Here is a 26063-nt window from a genome sequence, read left to right as displayed (position 1 = left end):
AATAGACTTGGGGTTCATAAATTTTTTTTCTATTCGGATAAATGTGAATGTAAATGTGAGAGCAACCTTTATATTCTTGCACTGCTCTCCCTTGGATTCGCTTTGTCCCCAGATATTTTTCTGATGCTTAAATCATTAATGTTGACCTTATCTGTGGCGAGCCGGGTCTACAGTTCCTTAGATATCTGTTTGGCTTTTATTTTGACTTCCTGGATGAGTCACTGCTGCACTCCTGGAGGAATTCTGCTCAGATGGCCAGTTCTGGGAAAATTCTAATTCCAGTTTGTGTCCATTTATAATAATCGCACAATAATTGAACATTGGGAAAGACAGTGTAGCCCTGTTCTATTTTAATAACTTTTTTTCTTAATCTCCAATTTGATTGCAGAATGGGACAAGCAGCACACAACTTTCATGCTACACACAACTTTTGTGCTACACACAACTTTAAGTAATCAATCCTGAGTGTACCTTTACTTATTCAACCCAGTTATCAATTCAGATTAGATCATTTGTTAATTGAGAAGCTACTTGGTACTTTTTTCACACAGGGACAGTTAATAGTGGATACATTTTTATATGAAATAAAAATTTTACAATTATTTGAGGAATAAAGAAGAAATCAGAAAGGAGGTGTCATATACAAATAAATTGCTTCTTAATTGCTAAGTAATATGTAGTGCTATTCCAAAACATGAAAAAATATAATATAATGTGGCACAAAAATAATGTGGCACAAATGTTTCACTCAGAGATGGAGCACCACTGTAATCAGTATATACAATCAGTTACTACACAGTTCATACATAAATAATTGACAGCACATGTCAAATGAATTTCCTCCGGAGATTGCTTCATTTGTTTATATAAAAGCTTAGTGCAAAAACAGATCCTGAATTACATTAAGCTTTAGCTATGACGCTGCACTTTCACAATTGCTGCTGCACTGAATGTGAAGAACGAGTCACATGCTCACATCAGGTTTTTTTTTTGGTCTCCATAATATACAATCTATCACACTAGGACGTCTCACTGCTTACAAGTTGGATATCGCTTTGGACGTAAATCTAGGAGTAAGTAGGTAATTAAACCGATTATGTGCGGGGGTGGTTTCCTGCCTGGTCCTGGTTGGATATTTTCTAAGCATTTGCATAAGGTTATTGTTATGCAGTGTGCTGAACACCTGGGTGCTTCTCCGAAACAGACAATTTACTGCCGCTGTCTCTTGTGGCTCTAAGCAAAAAAAAAAAAAAAAAAGGAAAAGGCAGACAGCACACACAAGCCTCTCTATGGCTATTTACAATGCATTACTTGACAATGCATCTTCAGACCAGAATCTGATTCATGCCTGGCACTGGCAAATAAAACCAAGAGTAATGGTGATTTTTAATTAGCTATTTAACAAAATGTTTCAATTAAATGACTAATCTTTATTAAATATCAAGACCCTCATCTTAGGTCCAAATGTCCCCACAAGAATACATGACATTTTTTTTCCTTTTTAAGTTCCATAAAATTGTGAAAGGCTTTCTTATGTTTAAATAAGTTCAGATTAGGGTTAGAGAGTTAAAGTAGTAAATCGTCAGTTATTGTGTGTGTGTGTGTGTGTGTGTGTGTGTGTGTGTGTGTGTGTGTGTGTGTGTGTGTGTGTGTGTGTGTGTGTGTGTTTCTGCAATTAAGCAAAGTATAATGCATCCCATTAAGTGGCTATTTGATTATTGCAATTTCAATCATACAATTCAAACACAAACGATTTTTCGATATATTAAACCTCAGTTTTCTCCCTTCTCAGAAGTGCCATCAAGTGAATCTCTGGTGAGTTTATTTCTCTTTCATTAGGATCATGATTTCATGCCTTCGGATCCGGTCTCCATATTAGTGAGGTCTGCCACTCGTAAAGCCTTTCTAATTGACTCTTAAGCGTTAAGCAAGAGGTCCACAGTGGGCCCGACGAATAAAGTGATAAACAGTGCTGGAGCAGTGGAGGAGTGGCTCCAATCCAAGCTAATCTGGCGTTATCCTACTCTTATACCCCTACTGCATGCCAAACAATGTCTGCCAGTGCAGCTGAAAATGCTTCAGATAAATATGAGAGGTGTATGCAAACCGGAAATAACAATATAAACTGAAATAATGGGAAAGGAATAAACAAAAAGGAGTGGTCACTGATGCGGCCTGATGTGGAGAGATGTTACTGTTTCCACTGCAAACTTGATTATGTCATACTAAATATTAGCAATTTGTCAAGACTAACATTTTTATTTATTACAGAGCTTCATCCATCCGGTTATAGTCATTGTTAAGGAGCTTTTGTGAAGCAAGTTCTTGGTAGGACTTAGGAAAAGAAATAAAAGTAAAAAGAAATCACAATGCAGGGTGTCAGACTACAGGAAAACCCCAGTCCTAAAGACTTACAACCCATTAGTTATTGGTGTAACCAAAAATGATGGAAGTTATGATCCACTAAAATGTTCTACTTGGTTACAAAATTCCATGGCTACTTTTTTTTTTATCTATCTAACCACCATTTAGGTTTAGAAATAAAACATATAGCTGTTTTTACAAGTTTGGCAACAGTCCAGCCTATGCAATCCAATATAAAGTTGAACTCTTTCTTCCATGCTGGTTTTCTTTTTCGAAAATCTTTTTTTTTTTAATTACTGTTCTAATGAGACATGCGACATAGCAAAACACTCAGCACAGTGGGGACTGTGGCTTTCTGGGTACCATACTGTTGCTGCATGACGTCTTAAAATGTGTAGCTTTTAAAAAATGTATGCCATCACCAGCTTTGTTGTTAAGTGGCTTTGCTAATGCAAATGTATGATTTTATGTTATATTTTATATAATGATGTGAATGAAAGTTGACTTTATAAGAAAGCTGCCAATGAATTAAACTCATAGAACATGTGTATTGCTCAATCTTGTCTTATACAAACCTGATATAAAAAACCTTTTTGACAGCAGTCATTTTGAAATGAAATAACAAAGCAAATAATAGTGTTAGCCAGTGTTGTGCTCGTTACTAAAAAATAGTTACTTCTCGTTACTTCATTCAAAAAGTAACTCCGTTACTTTGTTGATTACTTACACCAAAAAGTAATGCGTTACTGTTAAAAGTTACTTTTTAGTTACTTTTTAAAACAACCTTCTTTAATGTTCCCATTAATGCCCTTTTATGCGTTATGATCTATACAAACACAAAACTGACTTAAACACAGTAATTTTTAAACACTATTTTATTAAAGTCAGACCAGCACAAACTGAATATATCACAAGGATTTCTGAAATAAATAACAAAACAAGCTGAATAATATATTCACAATCAAAAACTAAAGTGGCTTCTGCTGTTGTGTTGAGCTCTTAAAAATGTTCCTTTCACAGCTGAAGTATGAAAAACTATCAACAATGTAGAGCAGAACACCGGGTTAGCTTCTAGCTACTAGCTCATCAGGCATGGAGGTCCTGGAGCAGCTTCAAAAGATTGGAGTTGCTGTTTATCGCAGTAGATACGAGCTTCAAACCAGAAAGACACAGCTTACATTTGATTTAAAAGTTTTTGTCTTTATACTCAACTAAAGTGAAATAATGAGCATATTTCCACTTTGAGAAACTCGTCTTGCTCTCGCCTCGACTCGCCATTACTGCCGCACAGACCTGAATAAACGGAGACACGCCCACAGCACGTCTTCTTCGTGTTTACAGTGGTTTATCCACCAATCCTACAATGTGTCTCTGCTGTAAGCAAGTTAGGCTGTAGTCCACACTTCAGCCCAAATTAATTCATTTAAAAAAGTAATGGGTAACGCATCATACGGTAACGGTAACGGAGTTACTTTATTTTTAAAAGTAACGCGTTACAGTATTAGTTACTGCCCAACACTGGTGTTAGCGATGAAAGTTATTGTTCCATTTCATTAGGTTTACGAAAACCAGGTTTCTTGCTCAAGTTTAAGGGGAGGCCACATTAAATACTAAATAGTTGCCACTATAGCCTATGAATTATATTGATTTAAATACTCCATACAAATTTCCTGTATTTACTCGTCACATTCTACTAAAGAGACTTAGAAATAATGTATGGTCATTAAAGCATTGCACAAACAATAAATCTAATGGTGGCCTAAAACCTTTGCATAGCACTGGATACAAAAAAAGCGACAAAGTGGACACGTGAATTTCAAAACACTCAGCAAAGTCGGGGGAGTTGATTGCTGGGTAATGTAGTGACATAATGTGAACCCGCCCCTATAGAAAATAATGGGGAACGTAGATGTGTCGCAGATCAAAACGCTTGCCACATGAAAGAGAACTGCTTCGTGTGCTTTGCACCAACAACGAAGGGCTTCCATTGATGCATTTCACACCACCAAGCTCCACTTTCTCAAGAAAATGTAAATTCTAGTTATTTCTATTGCTTCTTCTAATGACCTGAAAAACCTTTGTAGTATCACGAAAGTTGCTGTTACTTAATCAATCCATGTTCAGCAGATATACTTGTCTAAATAACGAGTTTGGATAAATCTCTTTGATTCATATCAGAGTGATGGTCACTCCTTTGGAGTGCTTGTGTCAACAATGTATTTTATAACTAATAGAGTCACTTTCCTCTTTTGTAAAGAACAACCCCCTGTACAATTCCTGGCTACAGCAGAACACCAGAGCTGTTAGTCTTTAGTACCGAAGGTGTTCTGCTGTTTGAACAATATGGCGTGGAGAGGATGTGATACATTGTGCAGGATGGAAATTGGTTTGCTTAGTGTCCTTGCTTATTGTATAAACATATTTATGATGTACATTTAAATCACTAATGAACAAGCCAGAGGCAACTATGATAAAAAAAATCCTCCCTGAGACGACACGAGGAAAAAACCTTGAAAGGAACCAGACACAAAAGGAAACACTTCATCATCTGGGGGACACCGGATAGTGTTTATGAGTCATTACTCTTTTACAACTGCATGCTCTGAAGTTCAACAGTACTCCTGAGCGTGCTAAAAGAGAAGCTTTACAAGAATCTTAAATTCTTAATAAAAGTATCAAAGTAAAGTTATCCACTGAATAATGAATTAGACTTTGGGCTACAGTAAATGCAGCACAGTCTTTGACATGTCTAAGTCAGACCGCCCAAATCCAGATCCATGTGGTATCATTCGTTGCGGTATTGATAATTTTATATATACACTATATGGACAATAGTTTGTACATCTGGTCATTTCTACGGTATTTCATTCTGCCCTCACTGCCCTGACACTTATGCCAGAATGTTGTTTGTTGATTTCAGTTTAGCTTTTAAGCTAAAGTTAGCCCTTTCAGCTAATCTTCAAGCTCAAACAGCTTGACATCAGCACACATCTCTGCACCTGGCCCTGGACATTCTTACGAAGAGACCACAGTCTGTCCGACTGAACACTGTCACCTCCTCCAGTATCACCTTTAGCAATGGGGCTCCTCAGGGATGTGTATTGTCTCCTCTTCTATACTCCCTTGTCATCTTTGACTGCGTACCTGCCTATGGCTCAAACAGCAAGTTGCAGATGACACCACGGTGGTAGGCCTGATCAGAGGTAATGATAAAGCGGCTTACAGAGAGGAGATCCAGCACCTAGTAGCATTGTGCAAGGACAATACAATAGAACTCAACACCAAGAAGACTAAAGAGATCATTGTGGATATTAGATATTAAGCGTGTACTCAGCTTTAAGTTCCACAACTCTGAGGATCTCACCTGGTCTCTGAACTCTTTTATCCTGATCAGGAAGGAACAACAGCTCAGGAGATCTGTGCTAAAGGATACTGGAGAACTTTTACTGCTTGAGAGCATCCACACTAACTGCATCTCTCATTGTGGTACAGCAGCTGCATTGCTTTGGACCATAAAGCCCTTCAGAGGGTGGTGAATACTGCCCAACAAATCATCAGCACTTAGCTTCCCACCTTGGAGGACATTTACAATAAACGCTGTCTGCAAAGGGCGAGGGGCATTATCCAAGATACAGCTCACCCCGACTATAGACAATTCACCCATCTCCCAACAGGCAGACGCTACAGGTGCCCCAGAGCCACACAAATAGACTTTTTTTTCCTGTGGCTGTTACTGCACTGAACAGCTGATTCAATACTGCATTGTCATGTTCTGTGTATTTTGCACTGCTTATCCACTACACATTTCTTTTCCACACTATCCATAACTCACATTTGCACTACTGTATTCTGCTCATATTTATACTGTATTATACTTACATGCATACTTCTACATAACTATATCTTGTCATTTGAGTATATTATATTGACATGTCTATCTATGCATAATCTTTGCACAGAATATTGTATATTACTATATATACCATATGTTATTACCTACTGCACCTTTTGTACAATAATCACTCTCATCCCTGTATATATAGACCTAATACCCTATTTATCTTACTGTTATTTGTTGTAAATAGGCCACTTATGCACTTCTGGTTAGATGCTAACTGCATTTCATTTGCTCTGTACATGTACCTTGCACATGACAATAAAGGTTCAATTCAATTTATTCTAATCATAAGGTCATAGGATCTGCATGTAGTTTTTGAACATCCCGTTCCACATTATGTTGCCTTTTGCTTTTATAATAATTCACTCTTCTTTTCCACTAGATTTTGGAGTTTTGTGCTTATTCAGTTACAAGGGTGTTAGTAAGTCAGGTACTGATATAGATTTTGGTGACCTAGAGTTCATTCAGCGTTCCAATTCATCCCAAAGGTGTTCAGTAGGGGTGAGGTCAGAGCTCTATAGCAGGCCACTCAAGCTCTTCCACTCAACCATATTTTCATGGTTATGGGCAAAGAGGCATTGCCATACTGGAACAGGTTTGGGTCTCTTAGTTTACGTAAAAGGGAAGGTTCCCTAGTGGTTAGGATGAGGCGCTTTCACCGCTGCGGCCCGGCCCCGGTCAGGGAACCAACCCTAGCCATTAGGAATGCACAAGCCAGTGCACTCTTAGTGCCGGTCCCAAGCCCGGATAAACGGGGAGGGTTGCGTTAGAAAGGGCATCCAGCGTAAAACGGGCCAAATCGAACAAGCGGATCATCCCTATTCATGGCAACCCCTAATGGGAGAAGCCAAAAGAAGAAGTTTACGTAAAAGGGAAGGGAATTGTGCATCCAAAGATGTCCTAAACAATCGTGTGACAACTTTGTGGTAACAGTTTTGGAGAAGAACCACATATACTGTAGCTGGAAAAGTTCGGTGTCTCAAAACTTTAGTCCATATAATGTATCAATGTAAAGTCATCCTTGGGAGCTGCAAAACTTTCTCAGGTTACTGGAAAATTGAAATAGATTTAGAATTCTTCCGAAGATCTTTTTTTTTTTTTTATATCAACAGATATCAGAAGGTTTAGATTTTAAGGTTTAATTTCCATAGTAACAATTTAAACAGAAACGTTAATTGGATGCAGTGTGTGGTGCCATATGATGATCTGACCAAGGGTGTATTCCTGCCTACAAGCTCCATATTCCCTGCAGCTATAAAGCGCTTTCTTTGCATAGAATGAAGTGACATTCTTTGTCTTTTGTTAGAGTCTGGTAAAGCCTTTATAAGCTAAAAAATACTCTTTTTGTATAATTTTTTACATATTGGTTTTTTTTTTTAGCTTATTTCCCTGAAGGGAGCCCTTGGTAAAAGCACAGAATTAAATTGCCAGCCATGCTGTGTGGGCTGGACAAGCATGCTACTGGTTGCACGCCAAGCTCAGACAGAGTTGTTAACGGCTGGCAGAATGAAAAAGGATTTAGTGGGAAGGAGCACCTGCCCTTAGCCAGGTAGATTATCAGCAAAGAAGCAGATGCGGTATGCCTAGCCGCAATGTTATAAAGTATATACGTAAAATTCTTTCTCTGAATCTGGAAATAATGATGAATAATCCAGCCTTTTAATATATTGCCCAATTTCCCAATGAAGAACAAACTGATCTGATTATTAAACAAGTGGGAATGAACTAGCATCTGGAATTTGAAAAATGGTGAAAATGTGTGCAACAATGTGGCCAAAATGATATTTAAACCATCTGTTTGATGTTCCTGCTAGAAACTGTGGTCAAAGTGTGGAATTATACTCTGGCTTTTTTCTTTTTTTTAGGAACGTCTTGTTTTGCTTCACTTAACGCAGAATCCAACATTCACTGTATAATCATATGCGGAGTTCTTTATGCGACGGCTTTGTAAAACAAATGCAGTGTGTGGCAACTGTGTAATGCTTGTGGCATGCAATTTGCATCATGGTAATTGCAACCTGTTGCCTTTCAGTTCTAGTTAGCTGTTTTAGCATCAAAGGTCTAAAGAAAGAAACGAGGACAGGTAGCGTTTAAATTCGAAACCTACAGCGGATGTACTCTAACAGCCTTCTTCTGCAGCTCTAAGGTACAAATTTGTCCAAATAAAGTCTTCAAACAAATCATCCCATTAATATCAGAGTGTCAGTCACTCATCTGAAGTATTAGATAGATAGATAGATAGATAGATAGATAGATAGATAGATAGATAGATAGATAGATAGATAGATAGATAGATAGATAGATAGATAGATAGATAGATAGATAGATAGATAGATAGATAGATAGAGCGGATGTACTCTAACAGCCTTCTTCTGCAGCTCTAAGGTACAAATTTGTCCAAATAAAGTCTTCAAACAAATCATCCCATTAATATCAGAGTGTCAGTCACTCATCTGAAGTATTAGATAGATAGATAGATAGATAGATAGATAGATAGATAGATAGATAGATAGATAGATAGATAGATAGATAGATAGATAGATAGATAGATAGATAGATAGATAGATAGAACTTTATTGTTATTGCATTGTACAGGTACACAGCAACGAAATGCAGTTTGGCATCTACCAGAAGTGCAAAATGTAGCAATCATGCAAAAGTGCAGATAAATATGTAGCATATTTACAGCAAGTGATATATAAGTAAGCATATGTACAGTAAATAAATAAAAAGGCTATAACAGTGCAGAGATGTGTGGACATCATTAAGAAGTACAGGAATGGTTCTAAGGTTATGGCATTGAAAAGGAATGTGCAGAAGTGAAAGGTTACAAGATTATGGCATTTAAGAAATGTGCAAGCTGAAGAAACAGTCTAATATATATATATATATATATATATATATATATATATATATATATATATATATATATATATATATATATATATATATATATACAGTGGGTACGGAACGTATTCAGACATTGTTGCAGATTTATAAAAAAAGAAAAACTGAAATATCACATGGTCCTAAGTATTCAGACCCTTTGCTGTGACACTCATATATTTAACTCAGGTGCTTTCCATTTCTTCTGATCATCCTTGAGATGGTTCTACACCTTCATTTGAGTCCAGCTGTGTTTAATTATACTGATTGGACTTGATTAGGAAAGCCACACACCTGTCTATATAAGACCTTCCAGATCACAATGCATGTCAGAGCAAATGAGAATCATGAGGTCAAAGCAACTGCCTGAAGAGCTCAGAGACAGAATTGTGGCAAGGCACAGATCTGGCCAAGGTTACAAAAAGATTTCTGCTGCACTTAAGGTTCCTAAGAGCACAGTGGCCTCCATAACCCTCAAATGGAAGACGTTTGGGACGACCAGAACCCTTCCTAGAGCTGGCCGTCCGGCCAAACTGATCTATCGGGGGAGAAGAGCCTTGGTGAGAGAGGTAAAGAAGAACCCAAAGATCACTGTGACTGAGCTCCAGAGATGCAGTCAGGAGATGGGAGAAAGTTGTAGAAAGTCAACCATCACTGCAGCCCTCCACCAGTCTGGGCTTTATGGCAGAGTGGCCCGACGGAAGCCTCTCCTCAGTGTAAGACACATGAAAGCCCGCATGGAGTTTGCTAAAAAACACCTGAAGGACTCCAAGATGGTGAGAAATAAGATTCTCTGGTCTGATGAGACCAAAATAGAACTTTTTGGCCTTAATTCTAAGCGGTATGTGTGGAGAAAACCAGGCACTGCTCATCACCTGTCTAATACAGTCCCAACAGTGAAGCATGGTGGTGGCAGCATCATGCTGTGGGGGTGTTTTTCAGCTGCAGGGACAGGACGACTGGTTGCAATCGAGGGAAAGATGAATGCGGCCAAGTACAGGGATATCCTGGACAAAAACCTTCTCCAGAGTACTCTGGACCTCAGACTGGGCCGAAGGTTTACCTTACAACAAGACAATGACCCTAAGCACACAGCTAAAATAACGAAGGAGTGGCTTTATAACAACTCCGTGACTGGTCTTGAATGGCCCAGCCAGAGCCCTGACTTAAACCCAATTGAGCATCTCTGGAGAGACCTAAAAATGGCTGTCCACCAACGTTTACCATCCAACCTGACAGAACTGGAGAGGATCTGCAAGGAGGAATGGCAGAGGATCCCCAAATCCAGGTGTGAAAGACTTGTTGCATCTTTCCCAAAAAGACTCCTGGCTGTATTAGATCAAAAGGGGGCTTCTACTAAATACTGAGCAAAGGGTCTGAATACTTAGGACCATGTGATATTTCAGTTTTTCTTTTTTAATAAATCTGCAACAATGTCAACAATTCTGTGTTTTTCTGTGTCAGTATGGGGTGCTATGTGTACATTCATGAGGAAGAAGAATGAACCTAAATGATTTTAGCAAATAGCTGCAATATAACAAAGAGTGAAAAATTTAAGGGGGTCTGAATACTTTCCGTACCCACTGTATATATAGTGTGAACCCTGTGCTTTTTACAAAGTCAGTTCATATTGATAGCAAACATGGACACTTATATATGGGTTTTCTTCCTCGTTCGCATTTTTATTTGTTTAGTGTTTCAAAGCAGCTTATATAAAGCAGGTTTAAAGTTGTAAAAAAGAATGTATATGTTTGGTGCCTATCAGTTTGTTCGTTATAATTTTACATTTATCCTTTAAAATATCTTCATCCACATAAACTTTCTTTCGGCTTCTCCCATTAGGGGTTGCCACAGCAGACCATCCGCATGTTTGATTTGGCACATGTTTTTTACGCTGGATGCCCGTCCTAACGCAACCCTCCCCATTTATCCGGGCTTGGGACCGGCACTAAGGCTTATGCAACCCTAATGGCTGGGGTTGGTTCCCTGACCGGGGATCGAACTCGAGCCGCAGCGGTGAGAGCGCCGCATCCTAACCACTAGACGACCAGGGAACCTCCTAAAATATCTTCATCCACATGAAAACTCAAAAATGATTAAAAAAAAAAACGAGGGTGTAATAATAAAACAAAATTGCAAATACCGTACATCATAAAGAAAGAAAGTCACTAACTGGTCGGCAGATATGATTCATGTCCTAGTATTAAAATCACACGCACATACACACCAAGACCAGAAGTCTGAGCAATAAGGTTGACGTTGACTTTTTTTGGCAAACATTTTTTGGGGAAAGGAGACCAAAGCACAGAGGTGAAAAAGCATTTGTGCTCAATTATCTAGATCTGTGTAGACAGGACCTAAGAACCCTGCATCAGTCCAACTCTAGTAAAAGACTTTTATTCTACAGCAGCTTAACCAAAGATAATTGAACCATGAGCTTGGAATCTGACACTTTTATTAAATAGAGTTTGAAATAAAAGACTAATATATGTAACACTTTCTTAATATGCTGAAGGAAAAAAATTAAGTGGGCAAATTTAAATTTCCTCGCTTTTTAGTGGTATTCGTTTTAATTAACTTAGACTGTGAGAGCTATGCTGTAGTAAAGACTATGAGAGCGGTGATGTAAAGACTGTGAGAGTGGTGCTGTAGTAAAGACTATGAGAGCGGTGATGTAAAGACTGTGAGAGGGGTGCTGTAGTAAAGACTGTGAGAGCGGTGCTGTAGTAAAGACTGTGAGAGCGGTGATGTAAAGACTATGAGAGCGGTGCTGTAGTAAAGACTGTGAGAGCGGTGATGTAAAGACTGTGAGAGCAGTGATGTAAAGACTGTGAGAGCTATGCTGTAGTAAAGACTATGAGAGCGGTGATGTAAACACTATGAGAGCGGTGCTGTAGTAAAAATTATGAGAGCAGTGATGTAAAGACTATGAGAGCGCTGATGTAAACACTGTGAGAGCGGTGCTATAGTAAAGATTATGAGAGCAGTGATGTAAAGACTATGAGAGCGGTGATGTAAACACTATGAGAGCGGTGCTGTAGTAAAAATTATGAGAGCAGTAATGTAAAGACTATGAGAGCGCTGATGTAAACACTGTGAGAGCGGTGCTATAGTAAAGATTATGAGAGCAGTGATGTAAAGACTATGAGAGCGGTGATGTAGTAAAGACTGTGAGAGCGGTGATGTAAAGACTGTGAGAGCAGTGATGTAAAGACTGTGAGAGCTATGCTGTAGTAAAGACTATGAGAGCGGTGATGTAAACACTATGAAAGCGGTGATGTAAAGACTATGAGAGCGGTGCTGTAGTAAAAATTATGAGAGCAGTGATGTAAAGACTATGAGAGCGCTGATGTAAACACTGTGAGAGCGGTGCTAAAGTAAAGATTATGAGAGCAGTGATGTAAAGACTATGAGAGCGGTGATGTAAACACTATGAGAGCGGTGCTGTAGTAAAGACTATGAGAGCGGTGATGTAAACTCTATGAGAGCGGTGATGAAAAGACTGTGAGAGCGGTGATGTAAAGACTGTGAGAACGGTGATGTAAAGACTATGAAAGCGGTAATGTGAAGACTGTGAGAGCAATGCTGTAGTAAAGACTATGAGAATGCTATTGTAAAGACTATGAAAGCGGTGCTGTAGTAAAGACCATGAGAGCAGTGCTGTAGTAAAGACTATGAGAGCGGTGCTGTAGTAAAGACTATGAGAGCGCTGATGTAAAGACTGTGAGAGCTATGCTGTAGTAAAGACTATAAGAGCGGTGATGTAAAGACTATGAGAGGCGTGATGTAAAGACTATGAGAGCGCTGATGTAAACACTGTGAGAGCCGTGCTATAGTAAAGACTATGAGAGCAGTGATGTAAAGACTGTGAGAGCTATGCTGTAGTAAAGACTATGAAAGCGGTGCTGTAGTAAAGACCATGAGAGCAGTGCTGTAGTAAAGACTATGAGAGCGGTGATGTAAAGACTATAAGAGCGGTGCTGTAGTAAAGACTATGAGAGCGCTGATGTAAAGACTGTGAGAGCTATGCTGTAGTAAAGACTATAAGAGCGGTGATGTAAAGACTATGAGAGGCGTGATGTAAAGACTATGAGAGCGCTGATGTAAACACTGTGAGAGCCGTGCTATAGTAAAGACTATGAGAGCAGTGATGTAAAGACTGTGAGAGCTATGCTGTAGTAAAGACTATGAGAGCGGTGATGTAAAGACTGTGAGAGCGGTGCTGTAATAAAGACTATGAGAGCGTTCATGTTGTAAAGACTATGAGAGCAGTGATGTAAAGACTGTAAAAGCGGTGTTGTAGTAAAGACTATGAGAGCGGTGATATAAGGACTATGAGAGCGTTGATGTAAAGACTAAGAGAGCGGTGCTGTAGTAAAGACTATGAGAGCGGTGATGTAAAGACTGTGAGAGCGGTGCTGTAATAAAGACTATGAGAGCAGAAATGTAAAGACTGTGAGAGCGGTGCTGTAGTAAAGACTATGAGAGTGGTGATGTAAAGACTATGAGAGCGGTGCTGTGTTAAAGACTATGAGAGCGTTGATGTAAAGACTATGAGAGCGGTGCTGTTGTAAAGACTATGAGAGCGGTGATGAAAAGACTATGAGATCGGTGATGTAAAGACTGTGAGAGATATGCTGTAGTAAAGACTATGAGAGCGTTGATGTTGTAAAGACTATGAGAGCGGTGATATAAAGACTATGAGAGCGGTGATATAAAGACTATGAGAGCAGTGATGTAAAGACTGTAAGAGCGGTGCTGTAGTAAAGACTATGAGAGCGGTGATATAAAAGACTATGAGAGCAGTGATGTAAAGACTGTAAGAGCGGTGCTGTAGTAAAGACTATGAGAGCGGTGATATAAAAGACTATGAGAGCAGTGATGTAAAGACTAAGAGCGGTGCTGTAATAAAGACTATGAGAGCAGAAATGTAAAGACTGTGAGAGCAGTGCTGTAGTAAAGACTATGAGAGTGGTGATGTAAAGACTATGAGAGCGGTGCTGTGTTAAAGACTGTGAGAGCGTTGATGTAAAGACTATGAAAGCGGTGCTGTTGTAAAGACTATGAGAGCGGTGATGAAAAGACTATGAGATCGGTGATGTAAAGACTGTGAGAGCGGTGCTGTAATAAAGACTATGAGAGCAGAAATGTAAAGACTGTGAGAGCGGTGCTGTAGTAAAGACTATGAGAGTGGTGATGTAAAGACTATGAGAGCGGTGCTGTGTTAAAGACTATGAGAGCGTTGATGTAAAGACTATGAGAGCGGTGCTGTTGTAAAGACTATGAGAGCGGTGATGAAAAGACTATGAGATCGGTGATGTAAAGACTGTGAGAGATATGCTGTAGTAAAGACTATGAGAGCGTTGATGTTGTAAAGACTATGAGAGCGGTGATATAAAGACTATGAGAGCAGTGATATAAAGACTGTAAGAGCGGTGCTGTAGTAAAGACTATGAGAGCGGTGATATAAAAGACTATGAGAGCAGTGATGTAAAGACTGTAAGAGCGGTGCTGTAGTAAAGACTATGAGAGCGGTGATATAAAAGACTATGAGAGCAGTGATGTAAAGACTGTAAGAGCGGTGCTGTAGTAAAGACTATGAGAGCGGTGATATAAAAGACTATGAGAGCAGTGATGTAAAGACTGTGAGAGCGGTGCTGTAGTAAAGACTATGAGAGCGTTGATGTAAAGACTATGAGAGCGGTGCTGTAGTAAAGACTATGAGAGCGGTGATGTAAAGACTATGAGAGCGTTGCTGTAGTAAAGACAATAAGAGCGGTATGTAAAGTGAGGCAGTGCAAATGCTAATATTCCCAAATAAGTCTAAAGGTTTGCGATATAGGAGTCCTTGTTAATTGGGTTAATGTAACACATATGAGATGACAGTGTGAGTTTTACATCAGTGTTAGTATTTGGGAAGGCAGATCAGAGATGATGGTGGGTCCTTGATGATGAGGTCAGTTGTGGATGGGAAGAAGCTGCTTTTGTGGAGTGGTATGAGTTTTTGGTCCTGATGGAACACAGTTTTCCTGCCTAAGATTGTAAGAACAATGCTGTGGTAAAGACTGTAAGAACATTAGAGTGGTGCTGTAGTAAAGACTGAGAGTGGTGCTGTAGTAAAGACTGTGAGAGCGGTGTTGTAGTAAAGACTGTGAGAGCAGTGCTGTAGTAAAGATTATGAGAGCAGTGATGTAAAGACTATGAGAGCGCTGATGTAAACACTGTGAGAGCGGTGCTATAGTAAAGATTATGAGAGCAGTGATGTAAAGACTATGAGAGCGCTGATGTAAACACTGTGAGAGCGGTGCTATAGTAAAGAATATGAGAGCAGTGATGTAAAGACTATGAGAGCGGTGATGTAAACACTATGAGAGCGGTGCTGTAGTAAAGACTATGAGAGCGGTGATGTAAACTCTATGAGAGCGGTGATGAAAAGACTGTGAGAGCGGTGATGTAAAGACTGTGAGAGCGGTGATGTAAAGACTGTGAGAACGGTGATGTAAAGACTATGAAAGCGGTAATGTAAAGACTGTGAGAGCTATGCTGTAGTAAAGACTATGAGAATGCTAATGTAAAGACTATGAAAGACTGTAAGAACGTTAGAGTGGTGCTGTAGTAAAGACTGTGAGAGCGGTGCTGTAGTAAAGACTGTAAGTGTGGTGCTGTAGTAAAGACTGAGAGTGGTGCGGTAGTAAAGACTGAGAGTGGTGCTGTAGTATAGACTGTGAGAGCGGTGCTGTAGTAAAGACTGTAAGTGTGGTGCTGTAGTAAAGACTGAGAGTGGTGCGGTAGTAAAGACTGAGAGTGGTGCTGTAGTAAAGACTGTGAGAGCGGTGCTGTTGTAAAGACTGAGAGTGGTGCTGTAATAAAAACTGTGAGAGCGGTGCTGTAGTAAAGACTGAGAGTGGTGCTGTAGTAAAGACTGAGAGTGGTGCTGTAGTAAAGACTGAGAGTGGTGCTGTATTAAAGACTGAGCGCGGTGCTGTAGTAAATACTGTGAGACCTGTGCTGTAGTGAAGATTGTGAGAGCAGTGCTCTAGTAAAGACTGTAAGAACTGTGCTGATGTAAAGAATGTGAGAACTGTGTTCTTGTAATCTCTGAACACAGTTGCAGTGTTTAAATGAATGGTTAATGCTAGCAAGCTCAAAGCAAGGCTTTATCTGACTAATCTTATAAATATGTCCTTCAACATTTTTCTTGAAGAAAAAAAGCATTTTTTAAATAAATTAATTATAGACAGAGATTTAAAATGTGGATTTTTCTAAGAAAAATAACTGAATAGAGAAGTTGTTTCTGAACACAATGCTCCAATATAAATGGCAATGTCTATAGCAACCAATCTTATGAGCGCTGATTAAAAACTGGCAAAAACATAACACAAAAACGTTTCATGAAAGAAAATGGAGGTGTGTAATATAGCAGATTTTCCATATACATGGTTTAAAATACTAAACATTAAACCCTTATAACTAAAGAGTTGGCTATTTGATCTCCATAAAAGTATAATTGCTATTAGAATCAAGTACAATTTAAATTTGACGCGAGTTTTAAGACCTACTACAAATTTTATATTATTATCAAAATTTTGGACATTGTGAAGTGCCATATTTCAGAGAATAGGACAGATACAGCTTTAAGATTTGCAACATACATACATAAGTGTTTATGGCCAGGTGTCCACAAACAAAGGTTTGTGGACACCTGGCCATAAACACTTATGTATGTATGTTGCAAATCTCATTGTAGATTTTGTGTATCTGCAAATCACTTCCATAAACCAGTAAGACCCCTTAAAATCACAGATCTGCCCAGAACACAGCGATACTCTGTCATTGTGTAGCTAATAACAGTTTATACCAGTTTTGTTATGTACAGAAGATGACCAAATGACAGTTATGTATAATTTGACTGTTTGCCAAACAACCAAATGAAGATAAATGTTTTTACCGGTTGCTGTTGCTAATCTTATTTTGTCAGTGAATGAATAAATTTCCATTTTTATCACCTTATGGTCAGTTTTTTTCCTTGAATCAAAGTTGCAGGATTCCTGCTACATCCTTTAATGTCCTTTAAAGAAGCTGATCATAATCTAATGTTTATCGCAAACTTGCACAAAATTGTTGACATGATTCTGCTCACTATCTGCAAAACTATCAGATGAAAATGCTATAGTGGATCATATCACTCTATACAAGGCTGTCAGTTTAAATTGTAAGGGATAATCCACAACATACAGGCGAATAACCCCCTGATGTAAAGCGATGTAAAGCGATATTCATTAAAATGGTGTAAATACACCTAGCCATGATTATCATGCTTATAATTATATTTTCCAGGATTTATAAGTTAAGGCTGCCATTGAATTTTCATTGCAAAACCAACAAAAAAACGATAACAAAAATATCAGAAATAACTTAATTTTCATTAGTTATTTTACATGTGGGGCCTTTGATCTAGCATTCTGCCCGTCTTGCATCATACTCAGAGATAGTAGTGAATTTATCTGAATGAATTCCTTTAAAATAAAAAGCTATTAGAGGTAGAGGAAGAGAGAAGAAAAGAGAGAGAGAGTCTGCAACTGTAAATATATGTTACTATGATTACAACAGATTATAAGACACAACTATTAAGGACATTGAAAAAAACCTAGTTAAAAGCTTTATAACATCCTGTAGCTATAGTACAGACCAAAAGTTTGGACACACCTTGTGTGTCCAAACTTTTGGTCTGTACTGTATATATATTATATATACAGTACAGACCAAAAGTTTAAATATATTCTATATACAGTACAGACCAAAAGTTAATATATATTATATATACAGTACAGACCAAAAGTTTATATATATTATATATACAGTACAGACCAAAAGTTTATATATATTCTATATACAGTACAGACCAAAAGTTAATATATATTATATATACAGTACAGACCAAAAGTTTATATATATTATATATACAGTACAGACCAAAAGTTTATATATATTATATATACAGTACAGACCAAAAGTTTATATATATTATATATACAGTACAGACCAAAAGTTTATATATATTATAAATACAGTACAGACCAAAAGTTTATATATATTATAAATACAGTACAGACCAAAAGTTTGGACACACCTGCTCATTCAAAGAGTTTTCTTTATTTTTATGACTATGAAAATTGTAGAGTCACACTGAAGGCATTAAAACTATGAATTAACACATGTGGAATTATATATGGAATTATATACATAACAAAAAAGTGAACTGAAAATATGTCATATTGTAGGTTCTTCAAAGTAGGCATCAAGAGAATGCCAAGAGTGTGCAAAGCAGTAATCTAAGCAAAAGGTGGCTACTTTAAAGAACCTACAATATGACATATTTATAGTTGTTTCACACTTTTTTGTTATGTATATAATTCCATATATAATTCCACGTGTTAATTCATAGTTTTGATGCCTTCAGTGTGAATCTACAATTTTCATAGTTATGAAAATAAAGAAAACTCTTTGAATGAGAAGGTGTGTCCAAACTTTTGGTCTGTACTGTATGTTGAATCTGTATTAGATCAACTATACAATTTGAAGAACAAATTATGTAAAATTTCTCCCAAGTATAAAGTATTTCATGTGCTAATATGAGCCTTCATGAACAGGATGTTAGCTTGTAAAAAATGCAGCAAAGTTGTCGGCAAACAGGATGAAAATGCTAATTCCGTCTATGCAAATTTTTGCAGTATCAAAAAAATAAAAAGCGTTCTAATCCGAATTCTCCAGGCTGCTGCTAACAACAATTTCCTTTTTTTGCTTTCATCCCATTTCTGATTGTACCCCTTTATCTTATTTTCATTACTCTACCTTCAACGGAGACATCCTTATTATATGATTGTCCTCACTTTCCTTCTGGGAGGACTTACACAACAGATGCGTCACGTTCTAGGCAATTTAAATTCCACACTTCACAACCGCTAAGTTTCTAACAATCTCTGATCGTTTAGGCCCCTGACTGTGTATGGAATTGCACGTTTATAGCTATGGGTGCTTTTCTCCTGCTGATTGTTAAAAGTATTTTCATGCAGAGCAAGCAAGCAGCACTATCATGTGGTATGCGGGTTTGAGGTGCAAGGGGAAAAAAGGTTTCCAGCACCCTGTGACGTTGTAATTTATATTATTTAAATCATTTTTTATAATATTTTTTTGTCAGTTCAATACCCCAAAGCATATGGATTTTTAAGCTCACAGGTTTTACTCTCATGTAAGCAGGAGCAGATGAATGGGACGGTAAAAATTCGAGAGATTACATTTCCAGTACAGGTATTAAAAGTCATAAGCTGAGGTAAATCAGGTTCTCTTGGCTAAAACCCTGTTGCTGAAAAGCACTGCTCTCGCATGGTGCATGGTGACAATTTCTGTCTTTCTTTTCACTGGTTTAGTAAATTTAAGATGCAAATAGTGGCCGTCAGATTAAAATAGAACGTCATGTCACACCATGTTCGGTAATCCAAAGAGGTTTACACTGCAGTTAAAACTTCATTAAGTTTCGATTTCATCTCGATGATTGATCTCACACAAATTCAACAGAGCTACGGGAACAAATTTCACACTGATACACAGATTTTAATATTTCAGTTTTTTGTTTTTTTTATATATAACAGCTGTCATTTGCACAAACGTGGCACAAACTATTTTACTTCATAATGGGGAAGATTTATACTTGCTTAATTATAATTAATTATAAATGTATACTTGGTGCCACAAGATGGGTCTGTCTGGTTATTCAAACATCATGGTCAATTAATTTTGGATATTCAACTAGTAATATTAGAAGAAAAGTGTTGAATGTATAATACGTATATCACTTCTTCTTTCTCATCCAGCTCATGTGAAGCATAATTAAAAAGATAATTAACAATTATCTTTAAACAGAACCGTTTTATTCCTGCAGGCAGGTCTATTGGCATTATGGAGTTTGCAGATATGGCAGCGGCATATGACAGGTACAGATACAGATATGGACAATTATGAATAATTTCCACACACATTTTTTTCCCTATGGACTTCCGCTTACATAAATAGAAATAATTAATCAAAATATTATGGAGATTTCTCTCACTATTATTTATTTGTCTATTCATTTATTTATTTTTGTATCAAGCTAATACTTTTAAAAAAATAAACTTTAAAAACTGTGACATACATTTAATCCGAAATAAATGTTGTTGTTTTTTTTCCTCTACAGAATTCCACTCCCATAATTAAGCATCATTGAAAAGATAATTAACAACGACATCAATCCAAACCGAACCATTTTGTTCCTGCGGGCGGGTCTATGTGCATTAATGAGGTTGCTAAGCGACCCTCGTCATCCGGAGACAGTTTGTGGCAGCTTGGCAGATCATCTGTTTCGGCTGTTACTCGCAAATCCGTCGCATCTGCGCGCTCTTCCGAAAAAGGAACGCGTCGACTCTCGTGCCTGTTTATTTACAAACTCGCAGGGGTTAAGTATAGCTCGGTTTCATCATTAGCACCGCAGACGGGGAAAACTGAGGTTCCTGTTTACATCACTCCAACTCAAAAAACTCAAGATCTCAGCGGACGAGCCTTTTTTTATACCAGCATTGTGCCATTGTGCAGTTCTCTTTATAATTGTCCATGCCGGTGGAAGCACTTCATTGTGTGAACCTGAATGATTCAGGAGAATGTCACGGTTTTCAATTTATAGGTGGCTGTTATTTCAATGGAGACACAACAAACAGCTGCCATATCGAAATATCATTCATCATGTGGAGATTTTTTATATTTTTACCTGCAATTCTCTAATAAAAAAAAACCACACACTTAACCCAACTCATTGATTATTGTGTGTATAAAAAAGAATGACATTTTATAGCTATAAGGTGAAGAAAGCATTCCTGTTCAAATTCTTATAGCTATATAACAATATAAAATGATGAAATGCACAGAGTTACATTACTGAGTTTTCTAAATAGATACAAATACAGATTTATTAGAAAGGACTGCCAAACACGAAATCTGGTTAGTGTACATCAGGACTGGTGTTTTACCGTCATGTGGGGTGAGGAGGTCAAATACAAAGCCAGAGGGACAAATAAAGACCACATTAACTCATTCAACATGAATTTACAGCATTGTTTTTAAAGTGTTTATTCATTCACGTTTAGTAACTGTGTACTTAGTGTTACTAAGAGTTACTTAGTAACTTGCTGCGCTTACAGACATTTCTAATACAGTACTTTGTTTAGACTGTGGTAATAGAACATACTAAGTTTGTTAGAAAATGTAAAATGCCTAGTAAAAAAAGAATAATACTTATTAATATTGCTATTATTACTATTATGATCATAAAAATCATAATAATAATTATGATTATTATTATATTACAAAAATTTCAAACCCAGTCAAAATCAAATATGACAATAGAGATATTATCTTCTTACTGTGGAGATTTAACACATTATAATGCGCTCATTACTCATGTAAATTGCCCTATTTTTAAATGAGTCTAATCAAAACATTAACATCTGACATACATTCAATTTGAACCAAATATTTTATTATATATATATATATATATATATTTTAAATCCACTCACAACGTTTTGGATCACGAGAATAAAGCAGATATTATGTAGAAAATCCACATCCTTTTCGTGACACTTGTTTGAAACAACCATTTTAAATCAATGCCATGCAAGTTCATCATGCAATAGTGATAATCTAGATTTAGCATCTCACAGCTGCAAGCAGTTAATTCACAATTATGGCTCAGTGATTTCATTTTCAATGACCAAATTACAAAATATAATCAGCATTGTGTGGACAAACATTCGTGTTGATGATTTAGTTGCGGGAACTAGCAATTCCAAGGGAATGGATGTTGTGCCTGAGGTGATGGTGTAGTTTATTTATGGGGAGAGGATATCTTATTAAGTGGAAGCAAACAATTTGCACCAACTCACAATATGAACTAGCGTTAGAAGTCAAAAGTCTAATATTTAATATGATTGTGAATCTGATTGTTTAATATTCTTTCATATGTGGCCCAAACTTGTTTCCATAGATGTCTGGAGCACTTAGCACATATCTAAATAAAGATTGATGCTGTGTTATGTCACTGCTGAATGCACATAAATATAACTAACAAACAGCACTGCACTTTCAGGCCTTTGAATATTTAATAAAGGATAGTCAGACCTGCCCTAAACATCATTAAGTATTATTATGCCCCTGACACTGAGTTGCACTGTTCATTCCAGTTGTGTGTGAGGCTGTAATGAAAGATACACTATATGGATAACAATATCGGGGCATCTGCCATTTCCAGCCATATGTGATTCTTCCACAATCTGTTAACAGAAACCTGGACACACACAATTGTATAGGATGTCTTTGGATGCTGTAGAATTGTATTTTCCCTCCACTTGAACTAGGAGACCCAAATCTGTTCCAGCATGACAATGCACCAGTGCACAAACCCAGCTAAAGATATGAGTAGAAGATCTCGAATGGCCTTATATGGAGCGCTTGAACACTGTTGGAATGATTTGCAATGTTGACTGCACCCCAGGCCTCTTCACTGCACCTGATTTTACTAACATCCTTGTGGCTGAATGAGCATGCATTTCCACTACCACACCATACCAAAATTTAGTGAAACATCTTCCCTGGAAGAGTGGAGGTTATTACAGCAATTGGGGACTTAATATGGAATTGGGAAGCACATACCCTGAGACAGGATACAAATCTTTTAGCCAGGTGTCTGCAAGCTTTTCTCCAAAACAGTGTATGTGATATGGTGCATTCAGACCGCTTTTTAATATATTTTATGTTGCAGCCTTGTGCGAAAATGCAATAAAAAGTGGGGGTTTTTTCTACACTTCCCATAATGGCAAAGCAATAAACAGATTTGCAAGCAGACATATAAAAACAAAAAACAAAATTTTCCCCTTTGATGTAAGTATTCGCACCTTTTCTATGACACTTCAAATTAAGCTCGTGTGCATCCCATTTCTCTTGACCATTTTTGAACTTTGATAGAAGTTCACCCATAGCAAATTGATTGGACTTGATTTGGAAAGGCACACAGCCATTTGAATGAATTTGAATTGAATTTGCCCTGTACCTAGAAGAGGCTTCTATCTGTTTACTATGGCTTAAAGCTGAGAACAATATTGCTTAAAATGAGTGATGATAATTTTTTCACCGCTCCTGGCAGGGTTCTTGTGCCTGGTTAGTCAGTTTGCTTAAACAGATAGCTCCTGTATGTTCCCCCATTTAAGAATAATGGAGGCCACTATGCTCTTGGGAAACTATGCAGTAACGTAGCCTTCTTTGTCTGTAAGTGAACCCAGTGAAGGACATGTATGAAGGAGTAAATATATTTTGTTACTGTATTTAAGTAGATTTTTTTTTATGTATCTGTGCTTTACTAGAGTATTTCTATTTGATGAGACTTTGAAAAAGATTTGAAAAACTTTTACTTTACAAATATCTTTTTTCTACATTTTGTGTAGTCAGTCGTTCCTTTTTAATTATGAGTGGATAAAAAAATTAACTGGTCAAACACGCTGCAAGTCACCAATCAGTGTCGAGCGAGCGCTCGGTTTTAAACTTGTTTTGATTGCAGCTTGGTGGTTTCCACTTACACTAACATACAGTTCAGCGTCAGTTCAACAGCAAGCAGAACATTTTGAGAGGAATAAATGATGGAAGAAACTACTGACTCTAACTTGTCACAACTCCTGTGACCTTTTTTGCGCATTTTTTTAAGTAATTGAAAAGAAGGTTTTGGGCTCATTATAATTTGAATAGAAATCAATCAGTGTTTGACTCATTAATATCATTCTATTAACATATTAGTGTGCTGAGAGTAACATTGGAGTCTTTTTACATAAACCGAGTTCATTTGATTGTTTTCTAAAAACATAGAAACACCTCTTGTCATCATAAGGCTACAACTTATAAGTATACATGAAGGCGTGTGACAACTTTCTGAATGCACCGTATTTCACTCTCTTTAGAGTGTCTTTTAGAATCTATGTGAATTTATAGTATCTTGTAATGAGCTGCAATGAATCACTTCCTCAGATCTCAACATTCAGCGATAGGCAGAACCTGTGCAGAAGTTACACTCGTGTTTCACCCTGACACTTATCCTACTCTCTAACTGATTCAAACATTAGTCAAACATGCACTGCGCACAGATTTATTTTAAAATGTGCCCAGATATAGCGTGATTGCACATCTGGTAACTCTGTCTTACAATAGCAAAAGAAAAACATATGATGCCTGTCCCTTTTCCAAGCCCCTTTAACGCCACAAGCACTGGATGCTAGATTATGACCCACTGCATGAATGTGTCAAAGCCAGAATACCTCAACTGAATAGCCTGAAAAAGCACAGCAGGAACTAAGGCTCTAAGTCTGTCTATGGCTACGGTGATGCCAAAATGCCAAAGCCTAGGAGCTCACTAAGAAAGGTTTTGCAGTAAACTGCACACCCCCTGCAGGGTTGTTGTTCAAAGCTGTAGAAAAAAAGAGTCTATTAGATCTCAAACCCACACACCTAAGCAGCAAGATACCACGGCAAAATGTCAACTCCCTGTGGCAAGACCCTGGGCTCAGAAAATGGCTGACAATTCAGGTGGCATTTGAAGGTGTGGCACTTTATTTATGTTTTTTATTTATTTATTTTTTATTTAATAAAAAAAAAAAATTGGGGGGGTGGGTTCTTCTCTTTCAGGTCTGGTTACCTTAACCTCAAATTCAGCGCAGCCGTGTATTTTGTACCTGGGCTTAAATAAGGGTATCTGTCTTGTTTAAATGTAATCAGCAGCTGAGTGCGACTCGATCAAAGCTCACAACCAGGCAGGCACTCTGAAATCAGTACAAGTATCATCTCCAGGTCCACTCTGACCCCAGCTAACACCACTGAATACCAATAAGTACAATAACCCATGTCTTTCATATTCCCATATCTAAAGAGTCTGCTACAGGGGAAGTAATTCATTATTCTTGGTTTGAAGTACAAGTAAAACACTTCAGGATGTGCTGTTATAAGAAAACAATTACGACATGGTGCTGTGATGCCATCCCGAAGTCTTGGCTGGCCTTTCCAAAAAAAAATTATTACTAAAATATACTTTTTTCTTCCACATGTAGTAAAACATATTTTATCGAGTTTTTTCATTTCTGAACAACACAAAATGCTTCATAATATTTGTATTTACGGTTATTGTAAAGAGGTTTATTAGTTATTATTTATCTTCTAAAAAATACAACAAAAGAGGTCGACGGAGTGGATTTTACCGATACCGATAGCTAGGTTGAATCGTACTTGCTGATAACTGATCAATTAACAGAAAGTTAATAAAATGGATACCGGAAAACTCTCCACGTAAAATAATACTGGAATTCATTACAAAAATAAAAAAGCAGTAATTAAATGTGTTCTTGTTAACATAAATATAAAAATGTATAAATATAATAATATAATTCATAAATTATCAATAATAAATCAAATATAGCGTTCCCTCGGACACTGTGCTCTCTCTCCGTGCAGCACGTAGTCTCAAGTGCAAAACCAATGCCATTTAGTGATTTGCCTCTAGAGGCCGCTGTTGTATTGACAGAGGACCTTCTCAGCCACTCCAGCAATAAACGCAAGCCGGAAAAATCTGTATGGATTTTTAAATAACCGAACAATTTTTCGCTTTCTAAAAAACAAGACACAGCTTGCCATGTTGCGCAGAAACCGTCCTCGGTTATGAAGACTCTCCAGTGGTGAAAAACGAGCTGACCATTACAATGCACACTCAATGTTGGCGTATTCAAAATATTAAACATCAAAAGTAGCAAAGCATCAGTTATAAAAGAAGTCATTATGTGCCTCTGAAAAAGTA

General features: G+C 37.5%; 1 protein-coding gene across 2 annotated transcripts in view; it reads right to left on the bottom strand.

Moving 5' to 3' along the window:
• Positions 1 to 26063, bottom strand: part of prkg1 (protein kinase cGMP-dependent 1) — a 194727-nt gene that overhangs the window by 146884 nt on the left and 21780 nt on the right. The window lies entirely within an intron of this gene.

The sequence above is a fragment of the Silurus aristotelis genome (genome assembly GCF_946808225.1).
Source record: "Silurus aristotelis genome assembly, chromosome: 12".
Taxonomy (NCBI): domain Eukaryota; kingdom Metazoa; phylum Chordata; class Actinopteri; order Siluriformes; family Siluridae; genus Silurus; species Silurus aristotelis.
The sequence above is the reverse complement of the archived record's forward strand: the minus strand, read 5'-3'. Positions and strand labels throughout refer to the sequence as shown.